General features: G+C 38.4%; 1 protein-coding gene across 2 annotated transcripts in view; it reads right to left on the bottom strand.

Moving 5' to 3' along the window:
* LOC145669488 (guanine nucleotide exchange factor for Rab-3A-like) overlaps positions 1-16300 on the bottom strand; it is a 260862-nt gene extending 244562 nt beyond the window's left edge. For both annotated transcript variants that reach the window (XM_081737662.1, XM_081737663.1), the window contains exon 1: positions 16069-16300. The gene's annotated coding sequence lies outside the window, so the exon portion shown is untranslated. The remainder of the gene's footprint in view (positions 1-16068) is intronic.
* Positions 16301-23710: the final 7410 nt, after the last annotated feature.

The raw sequence follows: 23710 nt of genomic DNA, 5'->3' as shown, positions 1-23710 counted from the left end.
TTACCTATGGACGCACGGAACGAGGATAGCAAGGGAAAAATTGACCCTTCCCTGGCAGTGGCGGATCTAGAAAGTAAAAACTGGGGGGCCAGCCAGTACCCAGACTACACTAGGTATATATAAACTTCCAAAAATATACAAATAATAGCTTAAATTATTTTGTTGCTGAAAAAATTGGGGACCTAGGCCTCCCGGCCCTGGCCTGGATCCGCCACTGTTCCCTGGATTATAGAAGTGTGTTCGATACTTCGAAAAACATGCCAAAACACCGAATGTACGAGGATTTGGTAACTCATCCACTTTAGTGTCTAATATACAGTATCCATTGTTGTTAAAGTTATGTCATGTGCATCAATAATAATTGTTTTACACAGTGGCGGACTAGAAGGCAAAAACAGGGGGGGCAAGCAAGAATTCAGACTATGATAGGTATAATAAGTTTACTATAAACTTTCAAAAATATATAAATAATAACTTCAATTATTATTGTCATTCAAAAAACGGGGGGGGGGGATTTCGGACTAGGTCCGCCACTGGTTTTACATGAAGTACGCTATTAAGTGCACCAAAGTCAGGGGCGCACTTACGGGGAGTCTACCAGATCCGGATCCCTCTGACCCCAGAAAACTTGCTAACTCAACATACATTTGTACACTGTCTCAATAAAACTATCATTGTTTAACAGGGAAATAATTGATGTAGCATGAAAATTTGATCTTGCACTTTCTCTTACAAAAACAATCTAATTCTATCCTCTCTTCCCTGAAAATATAGATGAAAGCATTTTGCAGTTACTTATCGTCTTTTCGAGTACACAATAATACCTGTTCAATACCACATAGACATAGTGGCAGGGCCGTGCCGTGGGGGTGGGGCGAGCGGGGCGACGGCCCCGGGCGCCGAAGTAAGGGGGAGAAAAATTCGGGAGAAAAAAGGAAAAATTGTTTGGAATATATGTATGGGGCGCCGTCGTACTCTCGCCCCGGGCGCTGATTTTCCACGGCACGGGCCTCCATAGTGGCTTGTAGTATTTGATCCCCCCCCAAAAGCTTGGACCTCTCCGAACAAAAAATTCTGGGTGCGCGTGTGATCAAGATGTATATGTTCATTGAGACGAGCGCACAGCTAGAGGTGGCATTGGTTTTGTGGTATCCTGTTCTGTTCGTGTTGACGACGGATATTAATAAACAGATGGAACAACTAATCAACATCAAACTTTTGGTGAAACTGGGTAGAAAGCTGTCAGGAAATTCGTGAAATGTTAATGGTTGTTTATGGAAATAAGGCACTGAAGAAGACAGCTCTTTTCAAAGGGATCAAATGTTTCAGTGAGAGCCGTGAAGACTGCAAGGATGAGACAAGGCCAGGACGACCATCGACCTCCTGTGTTGAAGATAACTCGTAATTCGATCACAACGCTATATCACCCTGTCTACTCACTTGACATAGCCCCCTTTGATTTCTTTTTTGTTTTCGAAATGTAAAATGGTGGTCATGCGGGGGCGGCATTGGGACGACGTGGAGACCATAAAACTTGAAATGACAAGCCACCTCAAGAGCCTAACTTCTGAAGACTTCCAGGGATGTTTTCAATAATGGAAACAGACGTGGGACAAGTGTATTGCTACAAATGGGGAGTATTTTGAAGGGGTAAGATTGATTCAGGGGCGGATCCAGCACGGACTTGTGCGAGGGGCGGTAGGTCGTAATACTGCTACTTAGAGCTACTTTTAAGAGCTCTCGGATGGGTTTTATTTATATATAAAATAAGAAAGTTTCCTCTTCTAGGGGGGGTGATTGCCCCGATCGACCCCCTGGATCCGCCCCTGGATTGATTAAACAAATTTTGTGAAATACAGTGTTTATGACATCAGGACAGACCACGTATCTTGGGTATTAACAATTATTATTATTATTATTATTATTATTATTATTATTATTATTATTATTAATAATAATAATAATAATAATAATAATAATAATAATAATAATAATAATAATAATAATAATATGTAATAAAGTACAAAAATGTAACGTCCTTGACATCTGAAAATATCTCCAGTGGTGCACATGTATGTACGGAAATCAATATATCACAACTCTGTTATTAAAAATGCATTTATCAACAAAACGTAAAAAAGTCCCACAGACAGGATGAAGCTTTGTTCGCATGTTTATATGGAGACCACAACTTCTGTGAAAAGGTTTACTCAAGTGAATCCATTTTGAAAAGAAACGGAAATTACTCAATTCAAGTCAATGATAAACATACAGTGAATATATAGCTTTAAAAATAATGATTGACCACATTTACATTTCCCCTAGGACAAGATGTTATTTTTCATAGATGTTACACTTGTCAGTGCATACGATCTCTGATTTGATTTTCTGCGAATTTTCGGTGTTTCGAGAGGCAACCTGAGGTAGGATAAAATTGCCCAGCACGACATGAGAATCGTATTGAATACGTCCGTTTCAAATATATCGGTAAGGACCTGCATGAAAGCCATCCGCTTCTAGACACCATGAACGCCTACATAGACTTTCCTATTTCAGCTCCTATTATACATACCTCGTTATCTCTTCTGTTCACGATTTACCACTACATTCTGCCCCCAAACTACAACCATCTCCACTTAGCAGAAGAATTGAAGACCGACGATTTACACCCTCTCAACTGTCCATCATACGCACTGTAACACGTTAACACCTCTGTCACCATTACAATCTGGGCTCCAATCAATGTTTGGAGCAGCCATCAAGCGAGATTAACCAACATCAATCAATTAACATAACACACTTTGTCAGTTTCTCAATACAGTAGAGTACCGAAAACTCGGCCTAATGTAGATCGAAGGGTGGCCGAATTTGTGAAAATGCCGGATTATGGGAATGGGGTTAAAAGAAGAATAAGTACAAGTGTTTCCTCAAAAAATACAGCCTTGTACTTGTATGTATTGGTTGCTTGAGAATACAACAGAGAATAAACTTCCCAATTACTCTTAAACAAAGGAAAAATACGTAGTTTATGAAGGCATAGAGACTTTATTATACATAAAAAATCAAAATTAATAAATGCACACCGTACAGTAATCACATCTCAGAAAAATACTTGAACGGGTCTGCGTGCGGCGTTTTTACGGCCTGCCAGGATGAGACCGAGTTATTCGGACTGCTGGGTCGTCGACTGCTAAGTTTTCGGGACGCTACTCTGTATCCAGCTAATTAAACTTTGCCATAAGTTTATCTAATTAGATATTTCTAAAATATTTAAATAATTAAACGTTTTCCGAATATTTGGTTTATTAGACGTTTTGTATTTTACCACATCATATTACGCCTTCTTCACTTAATGATTCAGGTGTAAAGATCACAATGACCACCCTGGTAAATAAATCAGTCAATTTTTTCTATCTATAATTATCCTACCACCCTCCTTGAACTTTCTCCACGTTTTGCCCCTCTTCTAACTTACAAGAGTAGTTAGTACGAGACTATCTCATAGACCAGCTATAACTACTGCTACTTCTTCCCAGTACTGTCGAGGGCGCAACCATCGACCGGATAGCTATCTCCGAATAGAAAAATAAAACTTCATATTGAAACAACAACACGTTACAATGATAGACAAATTAAGTTATTTTAACACCTCATTTTTAATGAAGTCGTTTTGGCAATAAGTCTGCAGTTGTTTTACACTGTATCCTATTGTTTTATTTTACTGTATCTTTAGGCATAACAGGCTTCGCTTAATCTTCGCAACGAGAGATACTTATATTTGAGATAATTTTACTAGTAATTCCTTCTAGTGATGTCAACCGGCACGACTCGGTTAGGAGAGAAACATTATACATCGTTCTTACAGAACTTGGAATACCGAGAAAGCTAATTAGATTAATTAAGATATGTTTAAATGAATCCCAAAGTAAAGTCCGGGTAGGAAAATTTTTGTCCACGAGCTTTCACGTCGAAATGACCTGAAACAAGGAGATACGTTGTCGCCATTATTATTTAACTTCGTTCTGGAATACGCTATAAGGAAAATCAAAGATAGCAACCAGGGCCTAGAATTGAATGGTACTCACCATGTTATGGCATATGCTGATGATGTAAATTTAATAGGGGATGATAGGAGAACAATAGAAAGAAATGCAGAGATCTTATTAAAAGCTTGCAGGGACATGGGTTTAGAAGTAAATACAGAGAAAACTAAATATATGGAACTGCGTCGGGACCGTAGTACGGCAAATTTTGGAGGCGTTAAAATATTAAATAATACTTTTGATAAAGTGGATAGTTTCAAATATCTAGGATCAGTATTAACAGAGGAAAATCATATCCACGAAGAAATTAAAGTCGACTAAAAGCAGGGAATTCGTGTTACTATTCGGTTCAAAATCTCTTGTCGTCGCGAATTCCGTCGAGGAATTTGAAGCTTAATAATCATACCTGTTGTTCAGCATGGTTGTGAAACATGGTCGCTTACTCTGAGGGTAGAACATAGACTGAAAGTATTTGAGAACAAGATCCTGAGACGAATATTCGAACCCAAGAGTAATGGGAATGAGGAATGGCGGAAACTTCATAACGAGGAACTACATAATTTATACGGTTTCCCCAACATTGTTAGGGTCGTCAAGTCTAGGAGGCTTAGGTGGGCAGGTTATGTAGCTAGAATGGAAGAAAGTAGGAACGCTTTCAAAGTCTTGACTGGAAGACCAATCGGCAAACGACCATTAGGAAGACCTAGGTGCAGATGGGAGGACAATATTAAGATGGATCTCGCAGAGATAGGAATACAAAGTAGAAACTGGATCCAATTGGCTAAGGACAGAAGTTAGTGGAGAGCTTTTGTGAGCGCGGCATTGAACCTCCGGGTTCCATAAGCCATAGAGTTAGTTAGATGTCAACCGGCTCGGTTCACCTGTGCTAAAGGCTCGAGCTGGTTTAATTGAAATGACCCATTGGCTCGGTTCAGTTCTGCTCAAGTGTGCCATCGGCTCGAGGTAGCTCGGTTGCGATGAATCATTGGCTCGGCTCAGGTCAGCCACCATCTCGGTTCGACTCGGCTCAGGTAAGCCATCGGCTCAAGCCGGTTCGGTTCGGACCAACTGAGCCGAGGGCTCGAGCCAGCTCGGTTGGGTAAGCTGTTGGCTCGGCTCACTTCTCGGTTCGACTCAGTGGTGACTGAGCCGTGAGCCGAGCTGCTCGAGCTGTTGCCAACTCATTCCTTCCCCGACACTTGACGTTACTTTCAAGAACTTTTAATTTCCGTATATCGCCCCTGCAACTAAATGCGCAATCATTTAGCTCTCTATAAAAGAGTGTTGGTGTGAGGTTACACATAGGCTTATGTATAGCTTTGCGTACTAAAATATCCACACATATTCCCCGACATCTCTTTCTACGCATAATAGTGCTATTACACATGAGAAAATCATTTACATATAACTTTTACTACTCCTATAAAACAGTCGGTTTCATTTATTTCCCTTTGTTACGCCCAGCAGAATTTGAAGAATTTCTTATGGCCGCCGATTCTAAAAACAATGTTCTGTTGCTGGCAGCACTAATAATAATAATTTTCTCGGCGTATCTCCGCAACAGCACGTTCGCTTGATTAGGAACCCACAAACTAACACTATTACAAGATGCATTCCAGCAATATATTTCCATGCTTATATATATGTATGTGTGCGCGAAATCTTACTTTATATGTATGTTTGTGTTGTAAAACGTTTCTTAAGCAGTGGTCTACACGCCAGTCTCAGTGTTACTTTATACTTTAAAAGTTTTTTTAAATTGATTTTTTAATTAATTTATCTACCTGATTTTCAGCGCGTAACTTAAGATTTTTTCTGAAGGGGGGGGGGCAAGCATTAATATTTGGGGCCCCCTAGAAAAAGTTGTCGTGTGGGCCTTCCCTCAAAATTAGAAAATACGCTCCTTCTTTTCCATCTTTTTCTTACTCTTTGTGGACCCTCCGGAGACTGTGGACCCTCCCGCACGGCAATGTCTGCGGGGCCATTAGTTCTGGGCTCGTTCCATACATGACAAATTAATTAATATTGACAGATCTCAAAGGCGTATGAATAAATATTATTTCTAGTGCCCCGAATAGTAGTAGGCATTTTGTACTGAAATTGGCCCACGACTCATTTTTACTTTATTTACCTTTTATGTGCTGTTTTGTTTATGTAATGTAGTGAACCTGTTTGATGCTTCATTTATAATTTCGTATTCGTATCGTATCTATATGAAATAATTAAATTTTGTCTTAAAATGAGCCCTTCTCGAATTGCAAGAAGCTTCCCTGAAGGGGCAGCTGCCCCCTGCTTCCCTTACAAGTTATGGCCCTGCTGATTTCTTTAAAAAAACTATTTGAGTCCCAAACATTTCGTTAATTATAAGATCCCAAATGTTAGCGAATTAGGCGTTTCCAGTTGCGTATGCAGAATTTCAACCGGGAGAGGGGGTTCAAGGTCCCAAGTTCATGTCGTTTCAGAAATTTTTTACATGTCTTAGTATGATAAATGGTTCTTTTTTTTTTTTTCATATCTTCTTCAAGGGGAGTTTAAAACTTGGAAATTTCTTTTTGTGTATGCCACTGGGCTTTTCCGAAAATGTTTAGTTAATTAGAAGCATCCCAAAAAGTTTAACTAATTAGACATTTCCCAAAAGTTTAGCTAATTAAATGTTCCCCAAACATTTCGCTAATTACATGCTTTCCAAAATGTTTAGCTAATTAGGTGCTTCTCAAACATTTTGCTAATAAGACTTTTCGTAAAATATAAAGCTTTTTTTTTTCAAACATTTATCTAATTAGCTGCTTTCCAAAATGTTTAACTAATTAGACAGTTCCCAAAATATGAAGGTAAGTAAACGTTTTCCAAGAATTTAACTAATTAGATATTTTATAAAATGTTTAGCTAATTAGATATTTCGCAAAATATGTAGCTAAATAAACGTTTTTCAAAAGTGTAGCTAATTAGACTTTTCCAAAAATGTTTAACTAATTTGAAGTTTCTAAAAATAATATGTAGCTAAATGAACGTTTTCCAAAAGTTCAGTTAATTTTATATTTGCCTAACTAATTTGGAGTTTCTAAAAAATATATATATATGTAGCTAAGTAAACGTTTTCCACAACTTTGCGTATGTAAAAAGGTGGACACTCAAAATTAATGCGAAAAATTGAATTTCTCACGATCCTGTCAACATAGGAAGATGAAACTTGGTATATACACTCTTTATTAAAAATTATCGGACCTGTATCCAAGCGCTTTTAATAATTCCCCTTTTAAGGTGGGAGGGGAAGGCATTTTCTTTCTTTATATATAAAGCAATGTTGGCTGTTGCTTGTGATCACATCACGAGAAAATAGTTGACTCGTTTGAAATGAATTTTAGAACATAGTAGTCAACCCACCTTAAACTGGGATTTTATCATCTCACTTTCATTAAGGAGAGCGTACAGAGATGGTGTGGATGCAGGGCCGGCGCGAGGGGGGTCAAGCCATGCCACCGCCCGGGGCGGCAAGTCTGATGGGCGGCAAAATTTGAAAAAAGAAAAGAATACAGGGGCGGCAAAATTTGAGAAAGAAAACAATAAAAGGGCGGCATGTGAAAGAACCGCCCAGGGCGGCAAAACTTCTAGCGCCGGCCCTGTGTGGATGTATGAAAACTTGGCCCATTACCCACTGATCCCCACGCACCGTGATCCACTCTGACCCAAGACTTACCATGAACCTACACCCACCAAAACCCATCGTCATCAACTTTAATCCATGATCCATGCCCTCTTTTCCACTGACTAAATAGTTTACACTTGTAATAAAACAAAGCTGTGAAATTATCACTGATTGGAGTTTGAATTTCTACGGTCAATCGGCCAAGCACTGCTCTTACAATGCTGGTGGATCTCACCTTTACGATATAAGATGGTAAAGTGTTTGTCGTGGGCCATATTACGATGAATTTCAATTTGATTATCATATATATAATTATTTCTTTGTTGAATTACTGATAGTGGAAAATAGGATGACATTTGAAAGTCTGAAGTCAAAGTAAAGTAGACCAACGTAAAAAAAAAAAAAAAAAAAAAAGTGTAAAATTCGATTATGTCTCGAAAGCCAAGTAGTAAGTCCTATTGCTATTATTACAATTACAAATGACAATATCCAAAGCTGCATGAAGTTCTTTTTTCACTTAGATATACTCATCTCAGGTAAGTAAATAGAAACAAATGAAAAAGGAAGGAAACTGGATTCCTTGAAAGTAAAACGTAGAGAAATTCACCAGTGTTCAGAAGATGCTGTCTACAATGCACTGAGCAGAGTGAGTCACCGTGAATGGTGGGTCACAGTGGGTCACGTCATATTGACCCATCTGTATCCTAAGGCAGTAGGGATTCAAAACTTTCTTTTTTCGCAAAAAATATATAATCATTGCACATTCACTAATCCTTTTTAATTATGGATTTTTAAGGCAAATTAAAGACTTTGAACCAAGCAGGTACAGCATCATCCCTATTTACCCTACGATCATGGTTAGTACCTCATTCTCTTCAGAATAGAACACCATTTCAGACGGTACCATTCACAAGTCTTCATCATATATCTAAGGCGGGAAAATAGCAAAGAAAGGGACATTTTTAAAAAGTTATGACGTCATCACACCTTATGTCTCGACGCAGAAAGATGTGAAAGCATATGTAACGTGTTCTATACAATGCCTCCAGACTTGAAACAAAATTGAAGTAAAAAGCTTTATTGGCACTTCTCAAATCGAATGACGATTGTACGCTATCACCTAGAAATAGGTAACATAATTTGAAAGGGTTAAAATGCATATATTAAGGGCTTTAAATATCTTCCATAAACTTATTCTCCCCGTGCGAAGAGCGGGCATTTCAGCCTAGTTTTTTTTAAATAAAAAGAAAAAAATGTATTTTAACATAACAAAGATTGAGTGAAAGATCAGATCAGAGAGCAGGAAGACAAGACCCTCGAAGCATAAGAGAGAAAGAAAGAAAAATGTGATGGTAACCTGACAAAGGAAAGGAATTATACTTTCTCTACTGTTACCATAACTGCTTATCACAGAGAAAAAGAAGAGGGGAGACAAAAAAAGAAGGAAAAGTCAAAAGGAGAGGATTTTGTTCAAGCACCAATGAAGTCAATACTTTTCGGTATCATCCAATTCCTTTTCCTTCACTTTATCTGGCAACTATTCCACACCCAGAGGGCATTTACTGTTTTTCTAGTCTACGTGTCACTTCCAGGGTTTATTTCGTAGAAATGCAGGGCGAGGCAATGTTCACAGCGTAACCTAAACTCACATAAATGTACGTTGCCAAAGGTAGTGATTAAAAGAGATATCGAAGCTTGCCAACTCAAAGAGGCTTTGAATGACCCCACGTAGCGTAGTCGCTAACGCTCTCGCCTTTAGTGCGAGCGGTCCCGGGTTTGATTCCTGGTGGGAACCAGAGGCACACCCCACGTGGGGTCCACTGGGTTCGGATCCCCCAAAAATTCATAACTCTACTAGCATTTGTAGACTGTCTTAATGCAACTACAACTACAACTCATGTATACACTCTTTCTTCTTTTTTTATAAAAATAATTTAGTTCTATCAGATTTTCTAAGAATATAGGTGGCAGTAGTTGGCAATTAATTGTCGTCTTTTCGGGCGCAGAATAACCCATGTTTAATGCTACATAGACGTATTGGACCCTGCCCAGAAAAAAAGGTTTGAACTCCTCCCCCCCCAACAAAAAATTGTGGGTGCGCGCCTGGTGGGGACACTCGGTCGAAAACGTGTAACATCTTTTTTTTTTTTTTAGGTTAGCCATTATGAATGAGATTTTTCCTCGGTTTTCCTAATTTACATCACGCAAATGCCGAGATGGTACTTACTATATGGGTTCGAATCCCGTCGGAAGCTCATATAATTCGGATCCCACATTAAGTTGTAGGTCCACGTCTCATATAGCCTTGCTGTTGAAAGGGACGCTAAACTAAGCTAAAATTAAATCAAATGAAATCAAAATATAGTACCTCTGCAATCGCTTTATAATATAGGTAACACTATAAGATTAATCGTAAAATTATAGTGAAATACTGCCAAATTTGATACCAATCCATAATAGATATATTACGTCGACTTTTATATCATTACAGGAATCGATATCAATTGATTGAGATAATAAATTCCGCCACAAACAAAAGTCGAACCCAGGACGTTCGGCTGGTTGATAGATACTCAACTACACCATTTCATCACTCTTTTACGTTGTGAACAGTGGCGTATTTAGGGGGGAGGCTTTCGGCCTTAAGCCCCCCTCCGAAATCGCACTTACTATAGTAAAGTATACGAAATATCTTGCAGAATTTTAACATTTTCAGGCAAAGCTCCCCCCCCCGAAAGTTAGCAAAGCCCTCCGCGGAACAAAATCGTAAATACGCCACTGGTTGTGAATATCCATTTTCATTACGTTAAAGTTTATATGAACTATGGTGTGCATTAGAATTTATGTCCAGGAGCTTCCCTCGACACAAGTGCCTGATTCGCCGCCCCCCAAAACCGGTTTCTAACTACGCTATTGCTGTAATTTTATGAGTCCTAGGAAGAATTATAAAAGCTCTGTTTTAATTATGTATTCTGTTCCAAAGTAACAATTCAAATCTACCTTTGTTATAAAAGAAGAGAAAAGGAAGCTGTATTGTTGAAAAAGGGTAGAAACAGAGTATCAAACGGAAGAAATACTTTGCTTATCTCATTTGAAGAGATATGTTTCTCAACAACAATCTTCGGATGCCTTTTGTGCTATGTTCGTTCGTCCTCGTTTTAACTTTAAAGTCAACATTCCCACCAGATACCAATGAAAGATTGTGCAGGTTTCTCTCCTCCCGCACGGAGGAAGATAGGACAATGGCCTTCAGAGGCAACTCTTTCTATTCCCACATGACAACAAAATTACACATCCACACACACACACATACAAATAACTAAATGATAGCATATGTGTACTGCTGTTGATTCTCTTATTAAGGAATGCTACAGCCACTTGTTCAGTGCAAAAGCTTCGTATTGCGGGCAAAGGCTACTTAAGGTTAGTTTAAAGGGACAAGTTTTGCCGATAGATGTCACTACAGTCTTCGTATCTCTCTCATGTATTTTTTTTACCTTTCACGAAAATTCACGATTTCTCTTACAGATTTCAACCTAGAGACTTCAAATTTTTAGAGAAGGAACTTTATAACCTATCGAAGGCAACAATCCGTGCCGATTTTTTATTTAAAATTTTCTTCTTGTTGAAATGGCTTGTTTGTTTGAAGGGATATCCAAACCTTTAACAATATAACTGTTTCAACAATGAAGAAAATTCTAAATAAAAAATCGGCACGGCCTTCTCCAAAAATCTGAAGTCTGTACGTTAAAATTTGTAAGAGAAATTGTCAATTTTCGTGAAAGGTAAAAAATATATGACAGAGATACTAAGACTGTAGTGACATCTATTGGCAAAACTTGTCCCTTTACACCAACCTTAATCATCATGGATTCTTGCTATAAAAACTTTTAGAATACAAAATACCTCAAACCTTAGTTTCCAAGGGGATCCAAAGCCCCTGTGTCATGGGTCTCAAAAATTGAGTTTGTTTGGCTTTTAATAGTTTTTGAGACAAGACAAGACGACATTACACGGGATACACGGGACATTACACGGATATTTTTATTTGTTTTGAAGGTATTACAGAAAAACTCTAAAATTAGCGGTAGTTTATTTTCGCTGTAGTGAAGACCCTTAACAAGAGACGAATATATGCATTTGAAAGTCCCCCCGGGGGGTCCTTCTGAAATTCATCATTGACTGAAGGCTAAACGAGATGATTCATGATTTCTGCTATTTCCAAAGTTTATTCATTTGTTCTATATCTAGACTCCATCCTTCGTTAGGGGGGTGCGGTGGCTCAGTGGTAGAGCGGTCACCTCTGGTGCTTGGAGTCCCTGGTTCGATCTCAGCTCGCGCCGTGTGAACTTTATGGTAGACAAAGACCGTGCTCGTGGGTTTTCTCGGGGTTCTCCCGTTTCCTCCCACTTTCATTCCACCACTTCATTCATTTCTCATCATCACCGTCTCCTTTAGCCTAACCGGCATAATCATGGGACGTAAAACTTAAAAGATTTCATTTTCCATTGTCCTGGTAGTTATCCTTAGCTGTTATGTGACCTCACATAACATGTATACAACGCTGGTTGCATATTAACAAAGGGGTTTGTTAAAAACCTCAGAAACTTTCATTTTTGAACGACCGCCAATCCCCCGGGTCGAAAATCGAAAAACGGCCACCGCGGCCCCCATATCCGGACAATGGAATGGTTGTCTAGGTTCTGAATAAGTCGAAGATCCAACAACAAGTGCTTACAAACTAGTTCAAAATAAGTTTATTTATAGATCTGCTTCTACTAGGAGCGTCCGGACCGCGGCCATCTTCAACGCAAACTGAAAATGACATTTTGGGATAGTACAGTGGGACATCGATAATTCGAAGCTCTGAAGGGAATATACAAAAACTCGAGTTATCGATTTTTTCGAGTAGGTTCGATTTTTTAAAGGGGTCATAAGAAAAAAAGGGACTCGCTGTTGAAAGGGACGTCAAAATAAAAATCAAGTTCACAACTCAAAATACTGTACATATATTGTTTTGGATGGGGCTTTCATGTCTAGAAGTAAAACACATGAGTAAAACATAATTACAGCACACATTTGCAACAATCATAGAACTAGCAAGAATGATAATTACGTAAAAGCATAGAGTTATAGCTTCAGTTATCAAGGACACACCAAGAGAATGAATTATAGGCCTACAGTAAACTTTGACTTGTAGAGGTTCGCGGATACGAAAGTTCGAGCTACCGAGATTTTCAAATATGATTATGAAACCCTTAAAATTCGACTCCTCGAGGTTGTAATTTTTAAACATTCAACTTGTAGAGGTTATTTTAATGAGTGTTACGGAGAGTTGAAGGGAATGTGAAAAAAAATTCAAGCTATCAAGGAATTCGACTTATCGAGGTCCAACTGTATAGATATGTACAGGGGGTTTGTTGTTATTAATTCGGAATTTATTAATTCCATTTCAAACTAATATTGCACTACTATTACTACTTCCACTAATAATAATAATAATAATAATAATAATAATAATAATAATAATAATAATAATAATAATAATAATAATAATAATAATAATAATGTGTTACGTCCCACACTTATGCCGGTTAGGCTAAAGGAGACGGTGATGTTGAGTAATGAATGAAATGGTAGAATGAAGAAAGTGGAAGGAAACGGAAGAATGCACGCACACGGTGTTTGTCCACCACAAAGTTCACTTGGCGGAGGCTGAGATCGAACTCGGGACTCCAAGCACCAGACGTGAACGCTCTACCACTGAGCTACCGCGGCCCCAATAATAATAATAATAATAATAATAATAATAATAATAATAATAATAATAATAATAATAATAATAATAATAATAGGTGTATTATTATTATTATTATTATTATTATTATTATTATTATTATTATTATTATTATTATTATTATTATTATTATTATTATTATTATTATTATTATTATTATCATTATTCCTGGAACTGAAGAACTGTGGTAAAACCCCAATCAGGATTACGAAACTGGGGCTTCCCGACTTGGAACCAGAAAATAACTGTTCAACAATTCATGTATTATTAAGGACCATTACAGCCTACTGTGAATAATAATATATAGATAGGACCTATGAGGAAAACTTTACATAATACGGTTAAGTTAGTTCTAAGAAACATCCGTGCTATGCATGGGTGCCCGAAGAAAATTTTCTACGGAGATCCATCTCCATGGTTGCTGTATTACGCCTGATATTTAATATACGGGATTTGCTATATTACGCATACATTTTCGTGAGCCGGGAGGGCGACTCCCTCCCTGCCCGCCTTCGGGCGCAAATGGTGATATGCAAAACCTTGGTTGTTTGAGTTCTATTTAAAACGAGTTTTCATTGAACTTATTAACCATAAAAAATTTAGAATAATGAACGATTTCAAATATTGTTACTAACTAAATTATACAGAGAAAACTCTTTCAGACGTACAATAATAATAATAATAATAATAATAATAATAATAATAATAATAATAATAATAATAATAATAATAATAATAATAATAATAATAATAATAATAATAGTAAATACGGGTCAAATCCCGAGAAGTGGCCACAGTTTTTCCACAGCTTAAAAAATAAAAAGCGTTATCTACAATTTAATACTGTACGACTCTCAAAAGTAAGTGCTTTATTTGGTGAGAGAGGGGAAGGGACTATATATATATATATATATATATATATATATATATATATATATATATATATATATATATATATATATATATGTGTGTGTGTGTGTGTGTGTGTGTGTTTGTGTGTGTATGCATGTATGTGTTTGTAGTTCCCTTAAAGGAAAAGTCAGAAATTGTTTCGCAGATTTTGAAAAGCTTGTTGGATCAAAAGATCCAATAAATTTCAATAAAAAAATTGTTTTCTTGTAGGCTTTATATCTGGATAATTACATACAGTGTAGCCAAACCCAAACTATCACTTAACTCAGTATAATGTACTTATTCCGTAGAAAATACGAAATCTTGATTTAGGGGCCGTTCAAAAATATTGTGGCCCCTAATCCAGAAACTAATTATTGGTCAAGATCGCAATCTTTTGATAGATTTTTTAAAATCATCCTTAAAATTCTTGTTTACATCGATAATGGATGTGCCATGTGAATAAAATTGGCACATTTTGGGTTTACAGTTACAAACACAATCTTTCATTCTATTATTAATACTTGTTATCAGCCTGAACATGAGATTCAAATTACATAAGCTCCCATTCGTGGATCCAACCCAAATCTCCCGTGTTGAATCCTAAACATGTAGGCTTTTTTGAAATCGGGGTTCACTCGGCCTCACGTAAGATCAGACTCATTATCCACAATGAGGTTCTCCCTCATTTATCCAGGGTGTACCTATGCTCCAAGAGCTTGGGCGCAACCCCCTAAACTTACTATTTTCTCCCCCCCCAAAATTTACCATTCTACTCCAAAAAATTACCATTTTATCTCCTGAATATGCTTTTATTCCCCCATATTTATAATTGTTCAGTTTCATTGTTCCCTCTTTCAATGAAAATATATGGTTCTCAAATAATTTCATGGGCGAAATCTAGGCCCTAAAATTCGCTTATCTTAACGAAACTTCTGTCTCAGGCTTGCATCTTCTCAAACTTGAACTCATGCTCTCTCGGATTTTGCTCTGGCTCATGCTCACAAAAGCTCCCGATCAATTATTGACCTCGACGCCGGTTGTGTCCAAGACCCGGGGCCTCAACTTTGAATACATCTCGCCACGAGGAAGCTTAAACCCATTTTACACATATTCTACACATTACAAGGTGTTCTTGGTCCACTGGGTCGCGGATTCGATTCCCGGTGGGTACGGTGATTCGGGTTTCATCTTAAACTGTAGGTCAATGTTCAGTGCTTTATCCATACATATAAGGGGAAAAGATTCTTGAGAAGTATTAAAACCCCTCCATAAAATTTTGAAGATATCGGTGTAATATGTAAGTGAATATTATAATATCTCACCTACAGCTTTATATTCCCCTTCCGAATTCCAGAAGACTGGATAAAACACCGTCCATGTCTCATACAGCCTCGGTGCTGAGAAAGGGCATTAAAATTCACCAAACAAACAATACTCATATAGCAGGAAAGATTAAACTGTATTTGGCCACACGGCATATCTAGTTTTTTAAACTGCATTAAAAAAAACGTAAACACAAAAATTAAAAACACTTCCAGAAATGTCCTGTTTCACATATGATCACTGTCTGTTAGAAAAAAAAAAAAAACTTAATTCCGGAAAGAAAGCAGAACACAAGCACAAATATATTAACGCTGCGAAAAAGAAATCAGCTGATTGTATGTAAACAAAAGAATAACTAAACTTACCTAACAGTATAATTTTTAAAAAAAATATAAAATAGTTGCTTCCTTTCTTCTCCTCAACAGAGATTAGTTGTATAACAAATAGTATAATAAACACGAAAGAACACAATCACTCACAAACACTCTCACATTAAGAAAGAAAATAAACAAACAACAGATTTATAAATTGCAAATAAACAGAACAACGTACGAGCTTTCTGTGAATCTGCACTCACTGAATATCAACAGAGTTCTGCTGCTCTGCGCTCGAGCTGGAATAGCTGAGAGCACTTTACTCAGGAAGTGAGGTCATCAATGCTCGTTCCATGGCCTCTGTGTGCTTAGTGTACTTGTCTAGTGCGACGTTCCACAGGCCCTGGAAGAGGCGTTGCAGAGAAGACAGCGCATGAAGGTTTTAGGCAAGCTACCAGCCACCCCGAATTAGCGAAATAACATCTAAAAAGAAGAAAACATATCCAAAAAAATTCTTTTTTTGTTTTCGTTTTCTTCTATGAGAAGGGCGCTAAGCGCAACTATGAAAATCATGGCGCTTAAAGAATAAAAATCTATCCGTGCTTTATTTTATTACTTTTTTTTTAAACATACTTTTCTCCTTTCTTTAAATCCCACGGATTACTTTAGATGAACTGAAATATGCGAATTTTGTTTACTTTTCTCTTTAAAGGCAGTTCAACGACCGTGGACCGGAGATGAAGCAACGTCGGGATTCAAAGCCCGTAACTTTTAAATAGCACGACGATGTTAAAAAAAAAAAAAAAAAAAAACAAGAACCAGATAGTTTTTATGCTTTTAAAGAATTTAATGACACACGTAGTACAGCTCTCATTTTTATTGCGAGGGTTCGTGGTTCGAACCCAGCTCATGTGAGGTGCTGGACAACATTGTATGTGTAAAATTTAATTGCGTTTCTCTAATTTTTTTCAGACTTGCTAATTTCACGAATTCTTCCACCATCAGGGGACCAAAATGGCTTAGTGGTAGAGAGTGCTTACCTTCGAATGGTTCGTTCCCCAGCCAAGTAAGTTTGTGGTGTACAACATTGAGTCTGTGGGTTTTCTCGGGGGTAGTCCCGTTTCCTTTCACTTTTTCATTCCACCAATTCTTCCATAATCATTCACTTGCCTTAATCATAATTTCCTTTACCCTAACGAGCAGTAGCGTAACCAGGATGTGTGTTCGGGGAGGGGGGCAACTGCTGTTATACGTACATATAAAAAAATTACAAACAAAAAATATATAAACATAAAAATATACAAAAAACTACAAACATAAAGTACCAAAGTACATTGTCGGACCTCTTTGAGGGGGGCCGGCCCCTCTGACCCCCCTTCCCTACGTCACTGCTAACGAGCATAATCATGGGAGCTGAAAGATTTCATTTTGATTTTGATTCATCTCTTAAAACAAACCAGTGTTTCTTTCAGAAACAATATTCCGGGGGAGGCACACTTAGTATTCCGCGGGGGGCACTGTTGATATTATTCTATTTATTATTATATTATAGACGTAATATTTTGATGTGCTCCGGGGGCCACTCTCAAAGAAACACTGAAACAGACATATAAGATGAAATTAAAAAATGATTAATGTTCCACGTTTACGCCGCTTGGAGTAAACAAGACGGATGATAAATTAAAAAAAAAAAAAAAAAATTATGAAAGAACTACTGAAATCAGAATGTGGTAGAAAACGGGAGCACCTCGAGAAAATCCATGGATAATAATGTTGTCTAACACAAACTCCTAGTAATAAACCAGGAGATCTCTTGCACCAAAGATGAACATCCTTACCACTTAGTCACCATGTCCCCACATGAGGTTGTGGTTGAGAACATCCTACCCACGGGGTTTCCTCCCACATTCGAATTCCACGAATTCATCCACAATTAATTAAAGATCTGAATGGTAAAAACGTACCAAGTCCGACGGATTTTTTTTCAATAGGAGAAAGAAAAAACAAAGAGAGAACGGAAACATTTAGCGAAACGGGCTTCAGCAACGACAGTGAGGTAAAAGATAAGGCTCAACGCCTCTTCAAACGCATGATGGCGAACAAAAACTGCCACAGGGTCTACAAAAAATGCATCAACCAATACGATGATTATGTAGGAAAATAATTTTAAAAAATGTACAAGATTTAACCCTTTTAATCCCACTGTTCCCAAATGGGAACAATTTATTTTTATCAATTTTTGTCTGTGGATTATTTGTTGTGGATTTATTTCGTTTTTTACAGTAAGACCTGCTACCAGTCCATATGCTACTACTAAAATCCTCTTGAGCTCCTTTGTGGCTAAACGGTTAGCGTACGAGCCTTTGGCGTGGGAGACCCGGGTTCCATTCTTCGTGGAAGCGCATGTGGTTCGGATTCCACCTTAATCGGCAGGACCACGTCTCATATAGACTCGCTGCTGAAAGGGACGATAAACTAAAATCAACAAAATCAACAATACTAAAATCCTCAAAATATATTAAATGAGGTCAGAATGAATAAGTTTAGAAGGAATTAAGAAATTCTAAAACAAAAATAATTTGGGATTAAATGGGTAATGATATAAACATTATTGAATGAATTATTTTAAGTTTAGCTTCGAAGCTGTATGAGACGTAGACCTACGACTTAATGTGAAATGCGAACCTCATGAGCTTCCGTTGTGAATGAACATGGGTCTCTCACGCCAATCGCTTAGCCACGAGGGAGCTCAAACATTACTGAAAATAGAAGTTCCGTTGTAAGTTACTTTCGAGAGTACCCTCGTATTAAGCGGTAATAAGTTTCCGAACTCGACATTAATCAACTTGTAAGTTTTGAAGGATGATAGAAGAGAAGAAAATATAACGTTTATGAAAAACAGTCTAATTCGAGATTTGAACGGATTAACACTTTTATGGTCCATACATGCAAAAAAATAAAAATAATAAAAATAAAAATAAAAATAAAATAAAATAAATAAAATAAAATAAAATAAAAAAAATAAAGATTTTTGATTTGTTTCCGTTTTTTCGTCCCGATGTAAATATATTTACTCGCCGAGTTTATTCTTTTTGTTTTCTTCCTGGGCCACAATGATTCAGTGATAGAGTGTTCGCCTCTGATGCATAGGGTCCTTGGTTCGATCTCATCTCGCACCGAGTGAGATTCGTGGTGGACTAACTGTGTGCGTTCGTTTCCTTGGGCTTCTCGTTTCCTCCCACTATCTTCATTCCACCATTTCATTCATCTCTCATCTTCACCATTTCCTTTAGCCTAGCCGCCATAATCGTGGGACGTAAAACTTTAAGATTTCATTTTTGTTTCCTTCCTACACTCAAAAATAAGATACGGTAGTTTATTAGAAGCTGAGAATTAACGTTTGTAATTTTGTCCTAAAGGGCGCAAACAATTTAATCATTTTCATAAATTAATATTCCATTAACAATCCTATAATATCGTATAAGCCTTTTGTTCTGGAAAAATCCTATCTCTGCAGTATATGGTATTTCGATTTTCGATGTTGCCCTATGTTACATATTGTATATTAGCAACATGCGGCATTTTGATATATTTGTTGTATACATTACCTTTGTACCTTTTTAGTGTATGGTAATTTTGATATACTGTACAAAGTCTTTCCGGAAAGTAATGTCATACATTTTATTGTGAAGCAACCTGTGCGTTACAGCGCGCTCTATCCGCCGAAATCGATGATGGTATAAGTCAACTACCACACGAGTACTTGCTCAGTACCCGGATGTTAGATGCTTTGAGAAGACGCGTGTGTATCGTGCTCCTCAAAATAATCGTGATTTCCGCAGAAATAAACTTTATTTCCTCACCACTTTAATTTCAGTGTGAGCATAAACTTTGTTAGATTCCAACAGGAACATTCAGTGCAGTTGAGAGACTCTAAGTGGCTGTGCAGTGCTGTGGTGTGCATGCTGCATGCTGTAGATAGGAGTAGAAGTAGCGGGAGTAGACTAGCAGTAGCTTGCACAACGCATAACAGCCGCAATAACCGCCATCTCCAATCCAATCCAATCCAGTATATGACGGTTGCAGTACTTGAGTACCGGGTTTCCTAGGAAACCCCTGCCTCGAATGTGAAGTGAAAAAGCATATGACGTGAGTGGCATGTGATGTTAGGCACAGAGACGCGACTGTCGCAGCATAGGCATAGGCAATAATCTATTTACCATCTCATAAAGATGGAAGGATATATTAGCAATTTTGCTATTTCATCCAGAGAAAATAATAAATGTATGTGATGAATTGGTAACAACGATGATAAGCACAACTGCTCTCCACAAGTCTTAACACTTAGGCTTCTGTTCTTGGGTCTTCTATGGGTGTGATGCCGAAGTGGAGTGAAGCCGATGTATAAGTTCTGCGGTAGTTGGTCCTGTGCGTGGTCCTGTACTTGGCCGTTGGAAAATCTTCTTATGTTCTTGGTTTGAGCTGCTGGTCTTGATATCTTCTTCCCGTTGTAATCCGTGAAGAGTGCCAAAGAAAGAAGTTTGTAGCACTGAGCTCAAAAACATTGTGTGTGTGTTAATGTAATTCTATGAGGGTGTTTGTTAAGTTTTTGCGTATGAGAGTGGTGATTTTTATGTAAGATGTGGTAGTTATGCATTTCTATTTATACTGAGTTAATTATTTCACTAAAGAACGGGATTGGACACTGGCGAGAGAACTGAAGCTTCTGATTGGACGTCTTGTTTTCCAATGAAATGGCTTGAGGTGGTCCTGAAAAGGGAGTGGTCCTGTATGGAGAAATGGAACTTAGTGAGAAAGTGCAGAAAGCATGTCAATGAAGATAGAAAGCATGTCAATGAAGATTTTGGTGAAAACATCCGTTTCTTCTTTAAGTTTGGGAACATACTGGCGTACTATGTTCACAAATCGTGAAAGATTAAAGTCCTTCAAAAGTTGAAGTAATTCTTTTAGGGTATGAAAGTTATCTTCTGTAGATTGCTGTGAAGTGTCTGCCGTCCCTGATTTTGGCCAGGAAGGAGCATCTGATGATCTGGTAGGATGAACATCTGTGTTCGGTAATGGCGGCCATTAGCGTTGATCAGTGGTAGATCCAGAAGGTGTGATCTTGGAGGGAGAGGTGCGAGATGCAGTCGGCGATGATGATCGTTGTTTGGTCCTGTGTTGGATGATGTTCTGGATCCGAGGGCATCCAGCGTAGTTTGCTGGGTGGTCCCCGTTACAGTTTGCACATTTGGCAGGAGTTGTTGTATCCTTTTTCGTGCATTGGTAGGTCCAGTGTGAATTTGCACATTTTACACACCGTGGCTGGGCATGACATGTGCTTTGGGCATGGCCCAGTCGCTGGCATCTATAGCATTGGAGGTATGCCTTTTTGTGGTAGGGTTCTACCCGAATCTTCATGGAAAGTAACAGATCTTCTTTAAAAATGCTAGAACCATGAAGGGTTTTGCGGAGCGTCACAAGAAACAGAGGAAGAAAAGTTTTTCCTTGACCTGAAGAGCGGTTTGTAGTATAAAGTTGGGTTACGTGAAGCACGGGATAATTCTTGTCTTCTAGAGCTGTACTGATGTCAGATAACGTGGTATCAATGGGCAGATTCCTGATTACTGCTTTGATAGTTTCAGTCTTTTTACGTGTTTCTGTGGCGTATTGAAGATTTTCAGCGGCACAGATATCTTCAATAGCTATGTAGTCTTCTTGGAGTTCACATTTCACTTTCAGAAAACCTTTCATGAAGGAAAAGGTGGGCATCTTCTTGCATTTCTGACTGATTGTCTCTGTAAGGGCGTAACCCTTTTGGTATGGGCAATTGTAGATGTAAAGCCATGTGTATGAAGCAGAAGGAGTTGTGTCCATGGCATCTTCTGAGTCGGCACTGGTAAGGGCCGAATATTTATTTGAAGTAGGTACTGCAGCTGGTGGAGTACGAATAGCAGATTTATGCGTTCTTTTGGCTGGCTTAAAGCCATCATCTTGAGGTTCCAGCACATGTTTACTGCCAGGAGTTGAAGGGACAGCAGCCGGAGAAGAGGAAGACGCTGTAGACTTATGCGGAGTGGTAGCGAGTGCTTGTCTTGATGGGTGCGATTTCTGAGTACCGGGCTCGAAGAAGGAGCCCTTGCCTCTTAATTGTTTGCTTTAGTAATTGAATGTGAGGCAATTGGATGCAGTTCTAGGGACGCAACTGACGCAGTCCCCGCTGAAATGGAGATGAGTGGAAAGGCTGAGATGGTATATACTAGAGAAGAAGGTGATTGGCTAGTTTATGTGTTCCGTAAGTGAGGATTGGTTGGCTGGTCATCCAATGATGTGGGTTGAAGTGGCCCTCATAAGGGTTTTGGTCCTGTATATGAAGTTTCTTCTGGAGTTACGGTTCGCAGGGGGTGATGTCTTCTATGATTTCACAAAGGATTGTTAGCTTCTCTAGAATATTGGTGGCTTCTTTGAGACGGTTGAGTCTACTCTTCAGCGCTTGTATAAGTTGAAAGAGTTGAGGATCTTGTAGTATAGCCAGGACATCTTGGAGGTTGGGCCCATTGGGGTTCTGTTCAGAACTTGGCAGAGAGTCAGTTACTGGGTTGGTTAAAGATGATGCTGGTTGTGAAGAAGAGGTCTTGGAAGCGTATGTTGCCATAGGAGGTTTCATAGCTGGCAGTGATGGCACTGATTGGGAGGAATCTGCTGATAACGCAGGAAAATCTGCTGCTGTTGGGATCTTCTTGGGTGGGTTTCTTCTGGTTGAAATTTTGCGTTGAATTGGACAGTTTTTATAATTTCCTGGGTGAGCTCCATCACAGTTCGGGCACTTGGCTGGAGTGTCTGCAGATTTTTTACACTGATAAGTGGCGTGTTCCTCTGCACATTTTAAGCATCTTGGATTTGCAAAGCAAAATGCTTGCGCATGGCCATAACGCTGGCAGTTATAACATTGAACAAAAGTTCTTGTCCTGTAAGGTTCGACTGTTATGCGGTAAAATTCAAGGAAATCTAGTTGGTGAATCGATTGAGCTTCTGGCGTCTTCTTTAAGGTAACAAGAAAGAGGGGGAAAAGTTTCCCACCTCTGCCTCGAAGCTGTTGTACTGCAATTACTGGATATCCCCTGTTTTTCAAGTCCGTCCGAATATTTTCGACTTCAGCATCTATAGGTAGTTTGCGAATAACTACACGGATTATTGGTTCCTGGTTGACCACTTCAAATGCATATTGTAAGCGGTGTGATCTACAATATGACTCCAGTTTGTTGTAATCTGCTCCAATCTCACATTGAAATTTGATACGGTCGGGATACACGGCACAGTAAGGTAATTTATGGCACACTTTAATCGCTTCATGGGTGAGCTTATATGCTTTGTCTGCAGGGATTCCATAAATGTACATGGCTTTCGGTGATCGTTTGATTTTCTGAAAAACACAACAGTCAGCATATGTGCAGGTAGCGCTATCGTGGTCGTCATATATACGTTCCTCTTGATTGTTGGACGTATCCATCTTATTGTCAGGAACCTGTAGGGGGTCATAAATGTTACGCGTTGGTACGTGAGTAGGAATAGTCTTCTGCGGTTTTGCTGTCATTTTGGGTTTCTTGAATGGTCGTTCATCTGTGTTTTCTATGGAATTTTTTGTTGCGTCTGAACGAGATTCATCACATTTATCTTGGATTGTATCCCTGCT

The sequence above is a fragment of the Thermobia domestica genome, chromosome 14 (genome assembly GCF_964235325.1).
Source record: "Thermobia domestica chromosome 14, izTheDome1.hap1.1, whole genome shotgun sequence".
NCBI classification, from domain to species: Eukaryota; Metazoa; Arthropoda; class Insecta; order Zygentoma; family Lepismatidae; genus Thermobia; species Thermobia domestica.
This window is presented reverse-complemented; position numbering and strand designations above follow the sequence as displayed.